Source organism: Ambystoma mexicanum, chromosome 12, assembly GCF_040938575.1.
Source record: "Ambystoma mexicanum isolate Mex_15411 chromosome 12, UKY_AmexF1_1, whole genome shotgun sequence".
NCBI classification, from domain to species: Eukaryota; Metazoa; Chordata; class Amphibia; order Caudata; family Ambystomatidae; genus Ambystoma; species Ambystoma mexicanum.
The window spans coordinates 1,205,292,807-1,205,313,791 of NC_090936.1; positions in this window are offsets into that span (position 1 = coordinate 1,205,292,807).

Below are 20,985 nucleotides of genomic sequence, written 5' to 3' on the forward strand. Positions count from 1 at the left end.
AGAAAGAGATCTACCCCCACTCTCTGCTTAGAGAAGTATCTGACTTGCAGAGAGTTAGAGCTAGAAAACTGAAGAGTTCTAGCAGGTAGATATTTAGGGATAGAGAGTTGTATATACATTGGAGCCAGGCCCCAGAAAGCCTTCTGGATGATGCAGAGGGTCTTGAATTTAATTCTTGCAGCTACAGGGAGCCTGTGGAGAGACTTTAAGGCTGGATACAAGCAGTCCCTGGGCTTCAGATGAAGGATAAGGCTTGCTGTCCTATTCTGGATTAGTTGAAGTGGGCGGAGGGAGGAAAGAGGCAGATTCAGGAAGAGGCTGTTGCAGTAGTCAAGCCGAGAGAGAACCAGAGCTCTGGAGATATCGAGTTTCTGGGGGAAGGTGAGGAAAGGGAGAATGCCTCTGAGAAGGTGAAGCTGAAAGTGAAATTTCTTGACAAGGTCAACGATGTGAGGTGAGAAAGAGAGAGAGGAGTCAAAGATGACACCCCTGTTTTTTGCCTCACAAGATGGTGAGGGGACCCGGCCCAAGGAGGGCAGCCAGAGAGTTGGGGGGAAGAAGGGTGCAGGAGTCTCAATGAGAAGGATCTCAGTCCTAATGGCATTAAGGTAGAGATCATTAGAAGCACACCATGCCTGAATAGCAATCAGGCAGTCGGGAGTGAGAGAGGAAGGAGAGGAGGAAGAGGAGAGAAGCTTAAAGGAGAGTGGAGTGTCACCCGCATAGCATTGAAAATGAGGAGAAAATGCGGAGATCAGGTGGGCGAGAGAAGCAAGGTAAATCTTGAAGAGCCACAGTGATAGAATAGAGCCTTGAGGGACACTGCAGGTGGAGCATGAGATAGAGGAGAGGAACAGGCCCAGTTAAAATTGAGAGGGGCTATTCAAGAGGAAGGAGGTCAACCAATCTAGTGCCCAGTCAGTGATGCCTAAATTGGCGACGTAATAGGAAGCAGGATTTTCCCTGAATAAATAAGTCTAAAATGAACTATTACACCTAAATGATTGGATCATGTGAGTAATATGTGACCAGAACAAGTAGGTGTAAGTGCGGGTAGCTAAACTAACAACCCTCCTCAGGATGGTTAAATACTAGAACTTAATTGGAGGGGTGCTAGTCTTACCATTGAAGATGTTATATTGCAGTCGATCCTTGATGCCTTGACATGAGACTGAATCCTCCCGACCCCGTCCAGCAGGATGAAGGCATATGGACAGCTTTAGCCAGGAGGATAGCTCAAGTGTCAGATGCTTATCTTGGGAACAGGATGATGATGCCTTGCCTCATGGGTTGGATACCCGGTTGGGTCAATTCAACACTTCCTTCACTATCTCAACCACTCGGGTGATAACCCGAGCACCACATTGTGGGTATAAAGGAGGGCAATGGATAACATCAGTTACCAAGCACTCTCAAACAAGGTTTCTGATGATAGTGTTGTTATATAAAACAGTATTTTCCCAAGTTGACCAGGACCGATTTCCCCGTGACCAATTTGGCCGAATTTGTTGCTGCTGTTTTTACTGCAAATATATGTGGGGGTTGCGTTTGGGGTAATAAATAATATAGGGGGTTTGGGGGGGTCTGCGGGGGTCTCCCCCTGGATATATTTGCATTTAAAACGGCCACAAGAAATCCGGCCAAATCAGCCACAGCCAAATTGATATGAACAAATTGTATACATCCTATAAAACACCCCAAAAATACTGTGTGTAGTCGTTGACCATATGAAGAATCAATTAACTATTCTACCTTTTTGGAAGAAAGCAGATCCTGTTCCTGTAATAATATAGGAAGCCAGTGGGGAACCAAGTTGCTGTCAGCTGATATCACTGGATTCTGATGCTAAATTGTGTAGAACATTTTTATGTGTGAAACTCCAGGAGTTGGCCATGGACAAAGCCATTACTGACTTATGTCCGTTGTTTATTTTTAAGAAAAACAGGGTACAATTATGCAATGTTTGAATTATATGAATTTACCATATAAAGAAGGAAAACCTCTATATGGTCCTACCGCCAGCTTTTGATGTGGTTCATCAAAAGACACTGTTGCAAGTTCTGTGCAGTATGGGGTTCCCCCTCGCCGCCTTGCGTCTACCATAGCCATCTGGTAGAAAATGGGTACGGAAGAGGGTTCTTTCCCACTCAAGGTGGATTTCAGGGCTGTGTTCTCACCTACCTTTATTTATTTTGTTTTATAAAAACTTGGATAAAATCCTACAGCTGTCACGCCTGGAATTCCACTGACAGGGCCTGGATGGACCCCATTAATCCTACTCACTGACAATTCTGTGCTCATGGCCATAAGTGAGATGGTATTCCTTAAACCGTGCCGGCATTTTCAAAGGTTCTGCCATGGGCAAAGCCTCATAGTAAAAAATTGGCAAATTTAAGGTTGTGGTGATTAGCTAGCAGCAACATCCCACACAAGAAATATTTTTTAAGAATAAGACATTGGGGATTGTTTGTTTACATGTTTGTTAATGTATTTTGTTTTCTTTAAATCCACATTGACAAGAGCAGGTTAAGGGACATCATCAGAGAAAGAGAGCGGGCAACTTTAGCCTTCAATCGGAAAATGTGAAGACGTCCGTTTAGGGCAGACCTAACAGTCTTGACGGCAGCAATTACAGCGCTGGACCAATGTGGGCCTGAGATATGGGTCATTCATCCAGGGAGATGTCTGGATGCGGTAGAAAAGTATTTCTTATTTCTTATTTATTTATTTATTTTATTCATTTGTTACACGCCCAGACCCTGGGGTTTCACGTCGTGGTTACAGACATCTTGGTCATTGGTCATACATTTGAAGGAGGAACATATTAAACAAGAATTATAATCAGATGATAAAACAGGCATGGGCAGGCAAATATGCAGTGGTACACACGGTAGTGATGGAGTCCTTTCGAACAGTGAGCTAGTCTTGATTGAACAACCATGTCTTTAGTTGTTTTTTGAATCCAGTGAAGGAAGTCTCTTGAGGTTGATGGGGCGGGCGGTCCAGTGTTTGGGGGCTAGGATCTGGAAGCTGCTGCCCCCTGCTCTAGTATTTCTGTAGCGGGGAGGCACTACTGAAAGTCAACAATTCTGGGGATAATGGCACAAGAGGGAAAGAGATGAGAAATCCTTGGATAGGAGATAGACGGTTCTGCAAGGCAGCAATCCTCTGGGGGTATATATTGCAAGTGGAGTGGCCTCCTCTATGGCTACTAGGCCTTCCACAATATGTAGCCGTATCATGGTTAAGCAAAAATGAAGGAAGTAGTGAGAGCGCTGCCTAAAGAAATATGGTCAATGAACCAAAAGCCATCTGTGTCAAGTAACATTTAAAGTCTGTAGTGGGGGGGAATAAAGCGGAAGAGAAGTTCTTCATTTCTCCAATTAACTCTTTGGTGCAGAGGTACATATAAATGACTGAGCCAGATAACCATATATTTTACATTGACCTAATTCTGCCTGAAGGGGATAGCTTACTAAAAGCAAAACTCGACCAAACAAATCCACTGCTTAGCAAGGCTAGTTGAAAGGCTAGTTGAGGGAAATAGGGTAGTTGAGGGAAATAGCATGCAATGATCAGTAATCCCCTGCTTAGCAGGGCTAGTTGAGGGAAATTGCATGCAATGGTCAGTAATCCCCTGCTTAGCAGGGCTAGTTGAGGGAAATTGCATGCAATGGCCAGTAATCCCCTGCTTAGCAGGGCTAGTTGAGGGAAATTGCATGCAATAGCCAGTAATACACTGCTTAGCAGGGCTAGTTGAGGGAAATTGCATGCAATGGTCAGTAATCCCCTGCTTAGCAGGGCTAGTTGAGGGATATTGCATGCAATAGCCAGTAATACACTGCTTAGCAGGGCTAGTTGAGGGAAATTGCATGCAATGGCCAGTAATCCCCTGCTTAGCAGGGCTAGTTGAGGGAAATTGCATGCAATAGCCAGTAATACACTGCTTAGCAGGGCTAGTTGAGGGAAATTGCATGCAATGGTCAGTAATCCCCTGCTTAGCAGGGCTAGTTGAGGGAAATTGCATGCAATAGCCAGTAATACACTGCTTAGCAGGGCTAGTTGAGGGAAATTGCATGCAATGGTCAGTAATCCCCTGCTTAGCAGGGCTAGTTGAGGGATATTGCATGCAATAGCCAGTAATCCCCTGCTTAGCAGGGCTAGTTGAGGGAAATAGCATGCAATGGTCAGTAATCCCCTGCTTAGCAGGGCTAGTTGAGGGAAATTGCATGCAATGGTCAGTAAACCCCTTGCTTAGCAGGGCTAGTTGTGGGAAATTGCATGCAATGGTCAGTAATCCCCTGCTTAGCAGGGCTAGTTGAGGGAAATAGCATGCAATGGTCAGTAATCCCCTGCTTAGCAGGGCTAGTTGAGGGAAATAGCATGCAATGGTCAGTAATCACCTGCTTAGCAGGGCTAGTTGTGGGAAATTGCATGCAATGGTCAGTAAACCCCTTGCTTAGCAGGGCTAGTTGTGGGAAATTGCATGCAATGGTCAGTAATCCCCTGCTTAGCAGGGCTAGTTGAGGGAAATTGCATGCAATGGCCAGTAATCCCCTGCTTAGCAGGGCTAGTTGAGGGAAATTGCATGCAATGGCCAGTAATCCCCTGCTTAGCAGGGCTAGTTGAGGGAAATTGCATGCAATGGCCAGTAATCCCCTGCTTAGCAGGGCTAGTTGAGGGAAATTGCATGCAATGGCCAGTAATCCCCTGTTTAGCAGGGCTAGTTGAGGGAAATTGCATGCAATGGCCAGTAATCCCCTGCTTAGCAGGGCTAGTTGAGGGAAATAGCATGCAATGGTCAGTAATCACCTGCTTAGCAGGGCTAGTTGTGGGAAATTGCATGCAATGGTCAGTAAACCCCTTGCTTAGCAGGGCTAGTTGTGGGAAATTGCATGCAATGGTCAGTAATCCCCTGCTTAGCAGGGCTAGTTGAGGGAAATTGCATGCAATGGCCAGTAATCCCCTGCTTAGCAGGGCTAGTTGAGGGAAATTGCATGCAATGGCCAGTAATCCCCTGCTTAGCAGGGCTAGTTGAGGGAAATTGCATGCAATGGCCAGTAATCCCCTGCTTAGCAGGGCTAGTTGAGGGAAATTGCATGCAATGGCCAGTAATCCCCTGTTTAGCAGGGCTAGTTGAGGGAAATTGCATGCAATGGCCAGTAATCCCCTGCTTAGCAGGGCTAGTTGAGGGAAATTGCATGCAATGGTCAGTAATCCCCTGCTTAGCAGGGCTAGTTGACATGATATGATTGTTTTTATTATAATGCGTTTAATACCCAGAGGTTTTTAAGTGCAGACCCGGGGATTGAACCTGTGTTGCTCACACGAGCATTTTGCCCATGAGCTATCCTCCCGAGATCATATATCTGTGTGAGGGTGAAATCCAAAGCATTGCCACTCAGAGGCATATCTTACAATTGCCATAACTTGCACCCGGCATAGGAGTCTCTATAATCTATCCCCCAATGGCTGTGGTAAATTACAGCGATCATCACTAAAAAAAAGTGGTTGTGTGTGGGGTGTAGTTACCACAAAACTACAACAATAGGACAAACGCCTCTACCATAATGTATATGTTGTTATATATAGTTTCAGAAATCTTCACGGCCATTGAGTCCTGCTTCTTGTTACCGAAGACAATGAATGCACTGTGTAAAGTTCAGTCATGCTTCATCGTGTCTAAGATTGAGTGGCGCTAATTCTTGCTCGGTTGCCTTTATTCAAGGAGCGGCTGTGCGCAAGAGGTTCCTTTTATAGCAACACAGAACCGATGATAAAGCACGTTTTTCAACAATATCAAGAGCAATTCGTGGCCTTTATTAACTCGAGCGCTCAGAGATTGGCCGCAATCACAGGTGATCCCCTTGGAATCCCAAAGTAAACTTCGAGGACAGAGCACCTGATTGTCTGAGTTGGCAAGGAAGGCCCAGGAGTGTCTGCTGTGGGGATTGCCAGGGTTTAATGAGAAAAGTCAGAAAGGTTTCTATGAAAGATTCGAGTTGTTTACTCAGTTATACACACACAGCCTGTGAATAGTGTGAGCTAATCCGGGAATGTTTGAGAAGCTCCGTTGATAGGGAGAGTGACTCATGCACTCACGGGCACATTGGGAGATGGAGCATTGAAATGCAGTCTCTACACTCAGACACTTCATTCCACAGCATTGTAGAGTGTACCTTCATTCCAAATCCAGCTCAAGTCACAATACAATGATGAGTGATGTTGTGCACCAACACCCAATTATCATTCCACCATGGCCCCGGCATTGAAAGCAGAGCGGCGGGGGGTGGGGGGGGGCAAGGTAAACACACAGTGATCACCCCTCACAGCTCCTGAATAGAAACTCTGTGAATATAACCACAGCTATTCAGGCCCAACATGTAGGGTCATGATCGCAACAAGCCGGATCCTCTTCACGCATCAGCGCGGGAAGATTTTACTGGCACTCGCGTTGTTGATGCCGGTGGTTTCAGAATTGGCATATTAGCATTGCGTGGTGAGCCAAGAACTGCTCTTGAGTGCCTTGATCACAAACAAGCTTGTTGTGTTCTCAGTGGGATGGAAGAGGGCTCTTGCCCCCACCGATATCGCGACCGGCGGCACCAAGTGAGAATGGGGACTAACAACCGCACGCATGAGGTGGGAACCGGCGCACTGGGCCTTTCACCGCATGCATGCCAGGAACCCGTGCAAGAAGAACACAACAAATGTAGTTAAGATAGTTTTCAGGGAAACTACAATTAAAGTAATAATATTACTATAACTAATAATAATTATAATAAGAAGAATAATACTGTTAGCGTGATTGCTTCTTTCCTAGAGTTGAGTCGCGAGAAGCTCTGGCATCGACCTTTAAAGGACTGGGTAAATGGCCTGAGTGGCAGTGCCCCGCTGTATTAATTCTGGCACCCCCTCATATTGCGTCCTGGCTCAGAGTGTCACACAGCTGACCTTGATCAGACTGTGGCAAGGGTGGCAAGGATGTCTGCTCTTGCTTCTGATGAAAGCTTCAGTGCTGCCCCAGTACTGCATGGCCTCCACTCACTGGGCCAGGAGTGGAATGTTCTGCACCACCTCAGAACTCATAAACAAGGATTCACCATCCAACCACTGTGATTGCTAAACACAAAAATGCATTTTTGAACAAAATAAATAAATATTTCATCAATTGTGAATTGCACCGAGTAAGTTGAGACCATGCATTATATGCATAACATTGAATAAATATACTATACAAGGAAATCAACACATGGAAAGAATATATTGAAATAAGGCCATTATGCAAATCACATCAAACCCTGTGTGCGCCGCATCCCCACATGCATACATCAAAATATTGTTGACAGGCAGATGAATACATCATTCATATGATATGATATGATAGGTTGTTTATAACGCACTTATTACCCAGAGGTTTCTAAGTGCGGACCCAGGGATCGAACCTGTGTTGCTTTGTGTCGTCTTGCTTCCAAGGCGAGCACGTTGCCACTAAGCTATCCTCCCGAGATACTGCCACCTCCCCACCCAAATATTGCACAGGTATGAAACGTTACTCATTAAGGTGACCATACCGCCCTTATCCCAGGCAGGTGCAGCCAGAAATGGGCCTAATGTAACTAAAGATGACGAGAACGAACAAGCTTGCAGTGAGAAAACGTACATGCATACAATAGACACAAAGCAAATATGCACTCAGCACAAAGAAACAAGGACACTAGGTCAAATATGCCTTTATACAGGAAGAATATTGCTTGCAACCATAAAGACATGAAGAACTTAACATCAGCAATGAATAAGCTGAATGCAACATGAACTACACACGTATACAGCTCACTAGAATAGAAACGCGACAGTAATGGGCAGACATCATTTTCAAAATGGAAGCAGCAGCTATCTTTGAATTGAATGAAATGCCTCAAGGCTTCATGAAAACTCAAACTGCTGAATTTAGTGAAATACAAACCTGTGCAGGGCACTGACGGTAGCTGTGCAGACCCAGCCAAGGTTAGTGGGAAATTAGGGAGGGTCTGGATGGCTCAGAGCGAACACGAGAAAATAATTCCCATGGCACATGACATATTTTTCTAAGATTAATTAAAGAACAGCCAACCTTTGAAAGCCATTTACAGGATAATTATGAACCCAACATTTTATAAGAAACGGATCAGCCAATTCTTTAGTGGTCGCGAAAGTAATAAGATTTGCACTGATATTAAAATCCCAATAAATGCAGGGTGAAATAATTCAAAACCCGGTCCTCTCACACGTGACCCATAGTTCAAGAACGCTGTCTATTCATTAGTCCTGGACGCAGATAGGACACCTTCCTCGACTCCCCACTTATTCTCAGAAACGAGGTGCCTTGCAAGGTTAACTACGAAGAAGTCACTCTGGCTCATGGCCTAGGAATTAGGGATAGCATTTTTTTTAATTGAAAGTAAAGCAGTTCTTGGGCCTCTTTCCTGCTGCTCATGTCTGGATCATGTGTTGCCGATCCGTCAATTGCCAAAGGTTGGTCAATAAGATGCCAACCAATGAAAACCCCCAAAGTTATGCACCCCAGTATATGTTGCACTAGCAAATCATATTGTAGAGATGACATATATTCACCATTATCAATTTATAGGTTGGTCTCAAATGGAGCATCAAATATGTAACATGCAAAAAGAAGACCAACCCCTATACATTGCACATGTTGTCAATTCCCTTTACCAATCCCTTCCCCTGTAGCTTTTGTGACTAAGATTGTAGTATGAGGTCAGTAGTGACGTGTTTTTGATTCATAATCCATTGTTTGCATGGGAGCGCTGAGAGACAAATGATTCTTAATGTTTGTTTGCTGTCCCCGAGTTATGTTGTATTGTTGATAAAGCAGGTTTTGCCTTTCACTTTGACTATTTCCGTTATTGAGTGCAGGATTTCCCAGTCTCTCATTTCTGCCTAAACGGGGGGTTTCCAAATAATCTTAACAATCTAATTATATACATATATCGTGAACAGAGGATAGCACAGGGGCAACGGGCTGGTCTTGGAAGCAAGACCACACAGAGCTACAGAGGTTTGAATTACGGATACATGCTTAGTAACCGAACGCCCGTATTAAGCACGTTATAAAAAAAAAATCATTAAATCGAAATAAATATATATATATATACATACAAGGGAAAATGTGTGTGTGTGTGTGTTCGAAATGTACAGTATACTTCCCAATATGCCACAAACCTGAAATTTGCCATGTGAGTAGGATCTATGGTGTAGACAATGTAAAAAGTATAAAAATATACATTTTTAGATTTGTTTTTAAGCAGTCTGCAATGCTTACCCCTGCCATATGTGGATATCTGTCTTTGTGTCTGTTTGACATGTTCAGCATGCTTCCAACCATGTTACAAAGCTCACATTTGGCATGTGGGTAGGTTCTATGGTGTAGACAATGCCTAAAGTATAACATATACATTGTCCTTGTTTTTTTTTATTTGTCTCCAATGCTTACCTGCACCATTGCTCTTCGCGACATAGTTCTGCCATAGTTCTACGTTCATTGTTCTTAAAGTTCAGCAGTTCATGAAAACCTTAGCAGTTTATTGTCCCTGAACTTTCCACACTATCAGCATTCTAGATGACATTTGCTGCACTCACCTTTGAAGTCAGGCAGGTGACACAAAATGGCGTTTTTGTAGTAATGCGGGTGACAGGAAATGGTGCATGTCTCTTCATTAGTGCCGGCAATGATGTCGTCTGTCACATCGTGACAAATCTCTCACAATAATTACAGAAACATAATTCCCCACTGAATCAATAAGGGTAAGACAGCTGAAGATTTCAAGGAGGCAGGGAAGAGTCAAGCAGAGAGACAGAGGTAAAGGGCTCAGAGAGATACGGGCAAGTGATTTAGGTTTAGTCTTTGAACTTTTAGAGAGCAACAGGGTGACTTGGTGGGTTGGCAATGGAAAGGATAGGTACTAATTTAATTTGGCAGAGTCCAGTGCAGAGGTTAAGGCAGCAAAGCACTTTTTGTAGGCTAGAAGTAGGGTAGGTGTCGTAATTTGTGCCAGCGTCATAGGTCACGGTGCATGTTTGCTGTGAGTCTGACTATCAGAGGTGACCCAAGGCTGAGGACGAGGAGCGTAATGTATGAATGTGCACAAAGGATAGTGTTGGTCAAATGGAGTGCATAGTGAATGTCAGAAAAAGCACAGTCAGTGGACGTGGCATGAATAGTGGAGAGAGACGGGAGGGAGGTCTGTAAGGAAGATCCAGAGGCGGTAATTGTGAGTAAATATCAAGTTTAATATAGCGAGCCCGCCGGCACAACCACTCTTAAAGCTGCCTCACATCAACCGTCGTTGCCGTCATGCAAACCCCTTCCCTTAGAATCAAAACAAGGAACAAAGGCTCGCGTGACGGCACGCGCTCTAAAGCATTACTATTCTCTACATATCTTCCCCCTTAGGAGGACAAATTAACTCCAAATATTTAATTTTAATGAACAGTGCATAAAACAAAAACATTTAGGTAAATAACATGTACAATAAATATGGAATAGGAAATTACAGGTACAACAGAATGTGGAATCTTAGAGGCACCAAGACCTGTATAGAAATATCATATTAATTTACACAAAACTTTATTAATTCACGACATATAGTCTTTCATATATGCTGATTTGAGCTTCAACCTGCAAGAAACACCAAACTTATTTCTATTACTAATTTCTTCATTCACACTTCCCTTCTCATTTTGCTGCCCTGCATCCTCCACTCTTTCATTCATTCCATACTCCTTCACAATTCTTCCTTTTGGCCAGACTTGCCTTCCTTCCAATATTACCACTGACGTTTTAACTGCTGATATCTTCTTTGGCCCCAAATATTTACTTTCACAACATTTTTCCACTAGTCTGGGGTTCTTTACATACACATTCTCACCCACTTTCCACTCACTTTCTTTAACTCTTTCACGAACATTGAAATCCCTTGTACATTTTTCTTGGCTGGCATTTATAAGTCTCATTATTTGTTCTCTATCTACATGAACCACTTTGGCAATCCCTAACCATCCCGGACACAACTTGGTCCTTGGTTCTCTATTCTTCAGAGATACAAAAGGTGACACTCCTGTCACTGAATGTGGGGTGGTTAGATAACTCCACGTCAACAAGTTTAAAACTTCTTTCCACGGTTGCCCCCCTCTCATAGCTAATTGCAACCCTTCTTTCAGCCACCGATTGACTCTCTCCACAAGACCATTAGCCCTTGGGTGATACAACGCCGTTTTGATGTGTTTTATATCGTAACGTCTGAGAAAAATGTTCATAACTTCTGACACAAATTGTACCCCTTTGGCTGAGTTCCTTTGGCACCCCTTCTCTGAAAAATCAATCAATTCTCTAGCTGTGACCTCCTTAACCATCTCCCACTCAACCCATTTTTATGATAATTTTTTTTTTTTTTTTTTTATGTTTTATTGGTTAAATAAATTTTCAACCTTTAACAAATACCCAGGAAATAGTCAGAAAATAGTCAATGTCCTTTTCCAGATCCCACCATCCTTACGAGGATTCAACCTCCTCTTCCACTTCATCATTATTACCCTCGACACCTTTTAATATCGATTCTATGAATCGTAGTACTTCCAGGGTCGGACCAAGTTTTTGGACCGTCAGAACTCGTTCCCAATAATCCTCATCTGTCAATATATTTATGTTATCCACCCAATCTCCTAGGTATAAGTTCCTTCGGGTGATTAAGGCCGGACAAGAAAACGTCCAATGTTTTACTGATTCCAAGATGTCCGGAGTATTGCAGAAGCGGCAACTAGCAGCTTCCTTTAGAATTTGTTTCCTTAAATATTGCACTTCTCTTGTTGGCAGGATGTTAAATCTGACTCTCATCAAGAGATCCCTATATTTTGAGGAGGGAAATCTTCGGCGATAAGGTGGAGGATCATTCAGTGCCTTGCGCTCCCAGATGATATAATAACACTTTGTGTTCTCCCTCTTTAGATTTTCAGTGCCTATCCAGTCTTTTTCTCGTATTTTTTTCTTTGCTTTCTCGGGGTTATCTTTTAGCATATCCATTTTGATATGATGATGTTCCAGAATTTCAAAGCAGTTCTGAAATGCGGATCTGCATTGATTACCTCTTTATTCGCTAGTAGTTCGAATGAAATGGGAGGTTTATCAAGAATACATTTCCGAAATAGCGAGAGGGTCTTCCACAGCACTATTGACTCCATTGATTGTAATCTCAACTCATGTCTTATTATCGATGCAGGGAGACAATTCGGAAGCCTAAGTACCCTTCTCCAGAAAAAAGCCTCTAGAACCGCCCACGTTTTCCAGTGAAGATTTAACAATGATTCAGCTTCGTATGTTATACTTGCCACTACTTTTTGCTTGTATAATATGATTAGTGGCATCATTGAAAAGGTTCCGTAGCGTCGATGCAGGGCTCTAGCTTGATTAGAGAGTTTCATCAGCTTTTCTTTGATAAAATTTAATTGGCCCTGCTCATTGATGTTTTTATTTATTCTGACCCCCAGATAAACTATTGAATCAACTATTTGCAGAGGTTGATTATCCAATGACCATGTAAAGCCCTTTTTATTTTTCCCGATATTAGGACCTCGTGCCGACTGCATTATTAGGACCATGGATTTTTTTACGTTGACCGACAGATGGTTTTTGCTTAAGTAAGACTTGAATTCCACCATGCGTCTTTGCAGACCTATGGGAGTTTGGTCCATAAATACCACGTCGTCCGCATAGATGATCCATGAAAGGGCTTCCTCCTGAAATACTGGGGGGAATGCACGAATGTGTTCCTGTGATTCTTTCATGTCTGCTAGGTACAAAGCAAACAGGAAAGGTGCCAGGGCGCACCCTTGCTTTATGCCCTTGGTGGTTAAGATTTTCTCTGTCAGATCTCCTCCTTTTGAGACCACTATCTGAACTGAGGTGTTAGTGTACAGTTCCTGAATGGCCTGTAGCAGATCTTGCGGGCAGTTCCATTTCCTGAGTTTGGACCAAAGCAGTTCTCTACAGATCCCATCAAAGGCCTGTTCGAGATCAATGAAGCCCAGGTAAATATTCCTTTTTTGTTTTAGTGCCCGCATCTTTAACATATTCAAAATGAATAGATTCAATGATGTTCCGACGCCACTCATGAAAGCTGTTTGTCTTTTGTCCAGAATCCCTTCCCTAATTGCCCACTTTTTGAGATCTCTTAGCAAGATGGAACAAAACAGTTTCCCTATGGAATCTAGGAGGGCGATGGGCCTGTAATTCCTTGGGTTGTTACGATCTCCTTTTTTATATATGGGTACAATTAGGGCCTATTTCCAAGAGTGTGGGATTGATCTTGTTTTGAATATCTGCTGGAATAATACCAGGATAAAATCTGCCCACTCTTCCTTGTTTTCGTTCAGCATTAAATTCGAGATGCCGTCTGGACCGGCAGCTCGCGATGAACTCAATTTTTGAATTCTTGTTAGAATGTCATCCCTGTCTATTTCAATACGCCATTCGTTCCCCGAACTTTTCTTGGTCTTTATTGGGCTTTTCTCATGAAAGAGATCACTGTAAAACTTTACCCAGTCCTTTTTTGAGACGTTACTGGCTATCAGGGCTGACTGAAAATCATCCCCTTTATTGATTATCTCCCACAGGGACCTAGAGTTAGATGTAGTTATTGCTGCCATCATTTTCTCGGCATCTGCTTGTGCTCGCCAAATCCTAGTGGATTTTAACCAATTTTTATAAGACTGTTTACAGTGTCTTATACGTTCCTCTTTGTTAATGTGGCTGCTTTTCTGGAGATGTCTCAAATATGCACGATATTCCCTTCTTTTTTCCACCAGGATTTTGCTATATGCGTGATTCCTCTTAAAATCTTTTTTTTTGTTTAATCCCTTTTTAATCTCAAACTCCTTTAGTAGGCAGCCATATTCCGCTGTTTCATGGTTAACTTCAAAGTTATGAGTAAGCCGGACTGCTAGTTGAGGAATCGTCCTTGCTTTGATTTTCAGCCTGTTACGTCCCCATGATAGTTCCATTTCGGGGATGATTTGATGTTCCGGCTCTTCCGTTTTCCAGAGTAATTCAATTTCAAGGAGAGCATGGTCGCTACGAGTCTGTGGGACAACTTTAAAGGAGTTTATCCAAGGCAGTGTATTTCTTGCGACAAAGCAATAATCCAAGCAGGCTTTCGTTGAGTTCGCAAACCAGGTGTCCGCTCCCGGAATATCACCTGCTGTTTGGCCATTCAACATTGACAACTCTCGAATGTCCATTTCTACCAGCCAGCGTTTTTCATTGTTCGGGAGATTGTGTCTTCTTTGTAACAAGCCATTTTTATCCAGCAATTTAATATTCAGGTCCCCGCATATGATAATCAGTTGATCCTTGTCTTCTCGCATTGAGGCGTCAAGAGCCACCGTCAAGTCCGATAGATAATTCTCCGTAGCTAGTTCGGAGACATTCCAGTATGTATTTATTAACAGGAGTCTCTTTTCATACCGTCCTCTGTTTTTCACTATTTTAAGTATTTGGAGAAGCGGATTTGGCGTCAGATGGTCTAAGACTTGGAGTTGACAGTCATCCTTCACTAAGGTTATAAGCCCCGCCCGGGGTCTTCCCAAAGGTCCTTTCTGTGCCGGATTCATATAGACCAAATAACCTTCACATACGGGAGTTGTTCTAATCCAGCTCTCTTGTATGCAAATTAGTTCATATTTCTCAAGGAAGTTACTTTCTCCCGAATATAGATGGACGAATCTCCGTGTGTTCCATGAGGCTAAGAGGGATTTGGTTCCTACTCCGATGTGGTCGGTCTATTGTCGCTTTTTTTCTGGATTGATACTGAGCGTCTGTCCTCGACTCTCCACTTTTGTCAGTGTCTGATTACTGACTCCTGCCCGTTTTGTCTTCTTGCTTGAGTTACTTGAGTTATCAACTGTAAATCTCAGATTTATTAGTTGGTTATCTATTGACCTCTGGGTGCTGTTTATTTTAGGCACTGGTTCTGAGCTACGCTCCCTTGTATCCACGCGATCTTGCCTGGTATTTAACTTTTGGTTCGACCTCTCTTCTTGTCGCGTGTTAATGGGTTTCCTTTCTCGGGTTTTTATAATTTTTTCCACCCTATCATCGACAGGTCTGTGGGTATTTGCCTCTCTCCAGGTACTTTTATTATCTGGGTCAGTAAGTCTATATCCCCAGGACTTCAGATTATTCTTTACATCCAGTAAGCTATCTTTCAATTTTCTTGTTGTCAAGTGTAGTAGGACCACGTCCGGCTTTTCTTCATCAATGAATTCCACAATTGCCACGTCATCAGTGTGGATTTTTCGACTTGCTGGTAGATCTTTAAGTATTGACATCTCCCTGTTCCTATTCAGCACTATCCTTCGTCTATCTCTCCAGGTCCTTTCCAGTTTCAGTGTGTGGAAATGTTCATACTCAACTGGGGTGTCCCATCTCTCCCCTTGCTGAACTTTTGTCCTTGACTTTTCAGGACTCCTGTATCTTGGGATCTTTCTCGGAAGATTCCCTATACTTGTCTGACATCTAGACATTCTTCTGGCTTCTATTTGTTTTAATAAGTCCCATCTTTTTGTTGCATTATTCGGGCTCCTTTTCTTGTCCCGTGGGATTGATCGTAGTTCTTGGGTTTTAGTGTCAATCTTTTTTCCTTTGAGATCTTTTGCCCTGTTGTCACGGGATTTACACGGCGATTTAGACCACCGATGAGATCGATTTTCTCGGTAGTTGTCCCGTGGCTTCCTTTTAGCGTTTTCCTTCTCATCTTTTGGGACATGGTCTCGTTGTTCTGACCATCGGTGGGATCTACTTACTTGATGCCTGTCCCGTGTGTTCCTTATGGCATCCCGATGTTCGTCTTTGCGATCATGCGAACGATTCTGTCTTTGTTTATCATTTTCGTTTTTCCTTATTTTCCCAGTGAGCTTATTCATTCGCTGCTCTTCCTCTGTTCTTGATTCTTTTCCTGTCGGGACATCATTTAACTGCTTATCAATTTCTTGCCATTCTGATAAGCTGATGTCGTCCCACATCTCTTCCTCTCTGGTTTCCTCAATTATTTCAATGAGATCACTCAGACAGCCACTTGTGTCCTGGCCGTTTTTCTTTTGCAGGACCGACTCCCCAATTTGAGGTGTCGTCTGCACAACTTTTTCCTTCGATACACTCAACAAGTTAATTTCTCTCCTGGGCTTCTTAGATAATGGCTCTTCCTGCTCCTCGATAGGCAGGTTGATGTTTCTTAAGAAGGCTCTTGATCCATTAGCCTTACGCTTGCATACCTGTTTTTTTGCTTTCTTTTGACCTGTTTCTTTCTGGTCTTTATGGGGAGGGTCTTTTGTCGTAGTGCTGTTTTTTCCCAATTGCTGTGGGAGTTCTTTGAAGATCGCAAAGCTTGATTTTACCTCCTCATCCTCTACTATCAAGATGCAGTCCGGATTAGTAGGTTTAGACGTCTTTATGCCCTTCCCTAATACTAAGGGACCGCCAACTTTTTCCTTTGTCTTGGCCATTTCCTGATCTACCCTTCTCCGGTCTTCCAGGTCTTTCCTCCTAGGATCTACCAGGTCCCGGTCCCTTATAGGGCTTCGCTTTGGGTCTGATCTTAAGGCGGATTGCTGATTCAATTTTCTTATCCATTTGTGATCATCCAGTATGGCTTCCATCAGTAGTTGCTTATCATTGGACTCCTGACGCGCCAAATCACATAGGCGATTTTGCCATTGATGTGAGAGGTCCGACTCTTTTTGTAATCTCATATCCAATTGCTTCGTGAAACTAACTATTTCACCCATCCCTACCTCAGTTTTTACTGTTGATAGTTGTAATAGCTGCAAAGTTTCATTTAGAGTCTCGTAAAGTTTCAAAAAGGGAGCAAGCGTGATGTTTAGTGATGCCATCACCACATTTTGGATGTGAGCTAGGTCTTCCTGCCTTCCCTTTGAGCACAGATCACTTGTTTTTTCCAGGCCGATGTCATCTATGCCCAGCTTGTGGGCCTTTTTCGCTTCTCTTTGGGAGGCTTGGCTTCTGTAATCCCTCTGTCTAATTCCTGGGGTTTGATGTAAATTACCCCCTATTTGTGAAGAGTTCGAAGGAAACTGATCTGCTGGATCCACTTCATCATCAATCGCAGCTAGTTTATCCTTGATGAACGATAAACTTCTCCTTTTTTCTCTCACTATTTTGCCCGTGAGGTTTGAGATATCCTGGATTAATTTGGAAGCGAGGCTAGTATTACTAAGGGTTTCACATGCCCTGTACATGCCAGCATTTTGATGGTAGGTTTCCTGCAAAGAACCAGGCCTGTGCTCCCCGCAGTCACTGACACTTAAATCCATATCGATGAAACTGCTTCCAGAGCTTAAATGGATTTGTCGTGGGCTGGGAGATTTCTCCAGAGTGGCAGGATACATCTGAGGCAGATCGTTCTCTGTAGTTGGAAATTCTGTGATCACCGCCTTCTGAGTTGATATAATTTCCAGATTTTCCCTAATTTTCTCTGATTGTCTGCTGAAGAGTACAGACCCTTGTTGCTCATTCAGGTCTTCCTTGTTCATGGATGGGGCTGAATCATAAGAAACTGACCCTTCTACCTTTGCTTCCATAGCCATACCTGTTGGGGCCACAGCATAGGACTGTTCCACAACCAGATTCTCCTTGTGTGTATCTAGCCCCCCTTACGAGGATTCTGCCCCACCCGGCATTTCCAAACAATGAGACCCATGTGTGGACAACCCTGCCTTTAAAGGGTTTTGCAGGTATATCTTTCCCCCTAGGTCACTCGGCAAGGTGTGCTGACTCTGTTCCCCCTGGGGCCTATCCGCCACAGGTAGGCTCTGTTCTAGGTCTGGGTTGAACAGGGCCTCCATCAGTGTATTGCCAGAATCCCCTTCATCGTGTACCAGGTCAATAGAAGTAATTTCTTGTATGGCCGGTGCTTGGGGCTGGTCTTGCACATGTGCTTTTTTTGCTGAGAAGACAAGACGGCTTTGTTTCCAAGGCAACATACCTTTCTTAGGACCGTCCACAATCGGTGACAATCCACTGGCCAAAGCCGGATCAGATGCAACACGCTGCCTTACCTGTTGCCTGGTTTTACTCGCTCTTCCGCCCCTGAGTCTGAGTTCTCACTTTTAAAGCGACCCATCGTTGTGCAGCTCCTCTCGAACTTGTCACTAAGAGAGGGAAGCAGTATCCTCGTTATGGGCACCTCCAGCGCCAAACAGCCGCACAACAGCCAGCGGCCTTTTCTCCTTCGGGTTTAACGCCGCAAGGGTATGCTGGGCTCTGTTTTCTGTGCCTGGGTAGGTCAGGTGATCAGTCACGTGACGGCACAGCGCTCCGCCTCCTCCTGGAAGCGAGCGTGCAGGCGAGTTGGAAATACGAAGTGTGCGAGTTCTTAGAACTCCCAGCGCACGTTGAAAAAAGACAGCAGCAGCAGCAGCAAGAATGAAAGTGTCCTCTCCTCACGGGAATTGCCCACGCCGCTCGGCTGTGCTGGGCTCTGTTTTCTGTGCCTGGGTAGGTCAGGTGATCAGTCACGTGACGGCACAGCGCTCCGCCTCCTCCTGGAAGCGAGCGTGCAGGCGAGTTGGAAATACGAAGTGCGCGAGTTCTTAGAACTCCCAGCGCACGTTGAAAAAAGACAGCAGCAGCAGCAGCAAGAATGAAAGTGTCCTCTCCTCACGGGAATTGCACACGCCGCTCGGCTCTGCTGGGCTCTGTTTTCTGTGCCTGGGTAGGTCAGGTGATCAGTCACGTGACGGCACAGCGCTCCGCCTCCTCCTGGAAGCGAGCGTGCAGGCGAGTTGGAAATACGAAGTGCGCGAGTTCTTAGAACTCCCAGCGCACGTTGAAAAAAGACAGCAGCAGCAAGAATGAAAGTGTCCTCTCCTCACGGGAATTTATGATAATCAATCAACACAAACAAAAACCTTAGAACTCCTCCTAAACCCCTAATTGGACCCATTATGTCCACAGCAACTCTGGTCCAAGGCTCAATGGGAACAGGATTGGGAATCATAGGAGTCTCACGCACAACTTTAGTTTTGTCACTCATCTGGCAAATCATACAGTCTTTCACCCACCTTTCAGAAATCTTGTCAATCCGTGGCCACCAATAATTCTGATGAAGTTTTCTTTTCATAGCTCCTTCCCCCGGGTGACCCTCATGAGCAAGTTTGAGTAACCTTGACCTGACAGACTCTGGAGGAACAATACACCTTCCTCTTCTTAGACTATCCTCAAAAATGTTAAATTCCTCCTTGAGCTCCCACCATACGTCAATTTTTTTTTTCTCCAAAGTTCTCTTTTGGGGTCATCCCTTCACTGTTCACTCCTTGTTTAATTTAAGATCTTGATCCTGGGTGGATCTAAAGCCCACCTCCCACCTTCAAATAGCTGCACCAACGGTTTGTGATCCGATTTAACAACAAGCTGTCTGCCCCACAAAAAATATTTAAAGTGCTTGATGGCCCAGTACATAGCTAAAGTCTCTCTTTCAATAGCATAATGTTTAGACTCCGCTCCCTTTAATGCCCTTGATGCAAATGCAATGACCCTTTCCCTCTTTTCCTTGTCATATTGTACCAATGTAGCTCCAAGACCCAGTATACTTGCATCTATTACCAACACTGTCTTATCATATGGATCGAACCTTCCAATTGAAGGAGCTTCACTTATACCCTTCTTAATGTTTTCAAATGCTGCATCACACTCTGGGGACCATTCAAACCTGGCACCTTTCTTGAGTATCATTCTTATAGGAGTTGAAACCATAGCAAAATCTTTGACAAAACGATGGTAATACTCAGCAAGACCCAAAAAGGATTTCACTTGATCTTTGTTAAATGGCATTGGCACATTCTTTACTGCTTCTACCAAACTTTTCTTTGGTTTCACTCCAGACTCATCAATTTCATGCCCAAGGTATTCCACTTTCTGAACCGCAATCTTGCACTTGTCTCTCCTCACTGTCAAACCAGCTTCAGATAGTTTACTCAATACATTGGTTAAAATCACATCATGTTCAGCCACACTACTTGCATACACAAGCACGTCATCTTGAAACACTATAATGTTCTTTATCCCTTCTAAAACAGTGTCCATCACTCTCTGAAACACTGACACCGCCGAAGCAAGCCCAAACGGCATTCTGCAATACTTGAAGGTACCAAAGGGAGAAATAAACGCAGTTAGATGTTGAATGTCTTCTTTCAATGGAATCTGATGATATGCTTGAGAAAGGTCTATCACAGAAAACACCTTAGCACCTCTGAGAGTAGACAGGGTATCCCCAATTATCGGCAATGGATGTCTGTCCACAAGTATGTTCCTATTTACGTCTCATGTCCACACAAAGCCTTATCTGTCCATTTGGTTTCGCAGCCACCACAATAGGGGATAACCACTCTGAGCTCTCACATTGCTCTATGATTCCCTTTTGCATCAGAGTCTCAATTTCCAATTTAAGTTTCTCTCTCAACTCGTGAGGTATTGGTCTCACTTTGAGCACCTTTGGCATTACTCCTGTTTTCAGACGAATTTCATGCTCAAATCCTCTGAGCATCCCTAAATATTCCTGAAACACCTTTGTAAAGCCTTTTTCCCACTTGTCTTTTACTTCTGCAACCGTAACTGGCTCCTCTGCACTCGCCTGAATACGAATGCCTAGTTTACTTTGCTCACCCCAACCTAAAAGAGAAGAGCCTTCTTGCATTACATATACTTCTGATTCACAAATTCTCCCTTTATATTTAATGGCTGCATGGAACCTTCCCAACACCTCAATCCTCACATTGCCATATGCATATGGTTCTATGCTGTGCTCCTTCAGATCAGTGAGTTTTCCTTTCAAAAGTTTTTCTGGATATTAAATTCCAAGTTGAGCAACTATCTACTTTCAATGTAACTACTCTTCCATTTACCAAAAACACATC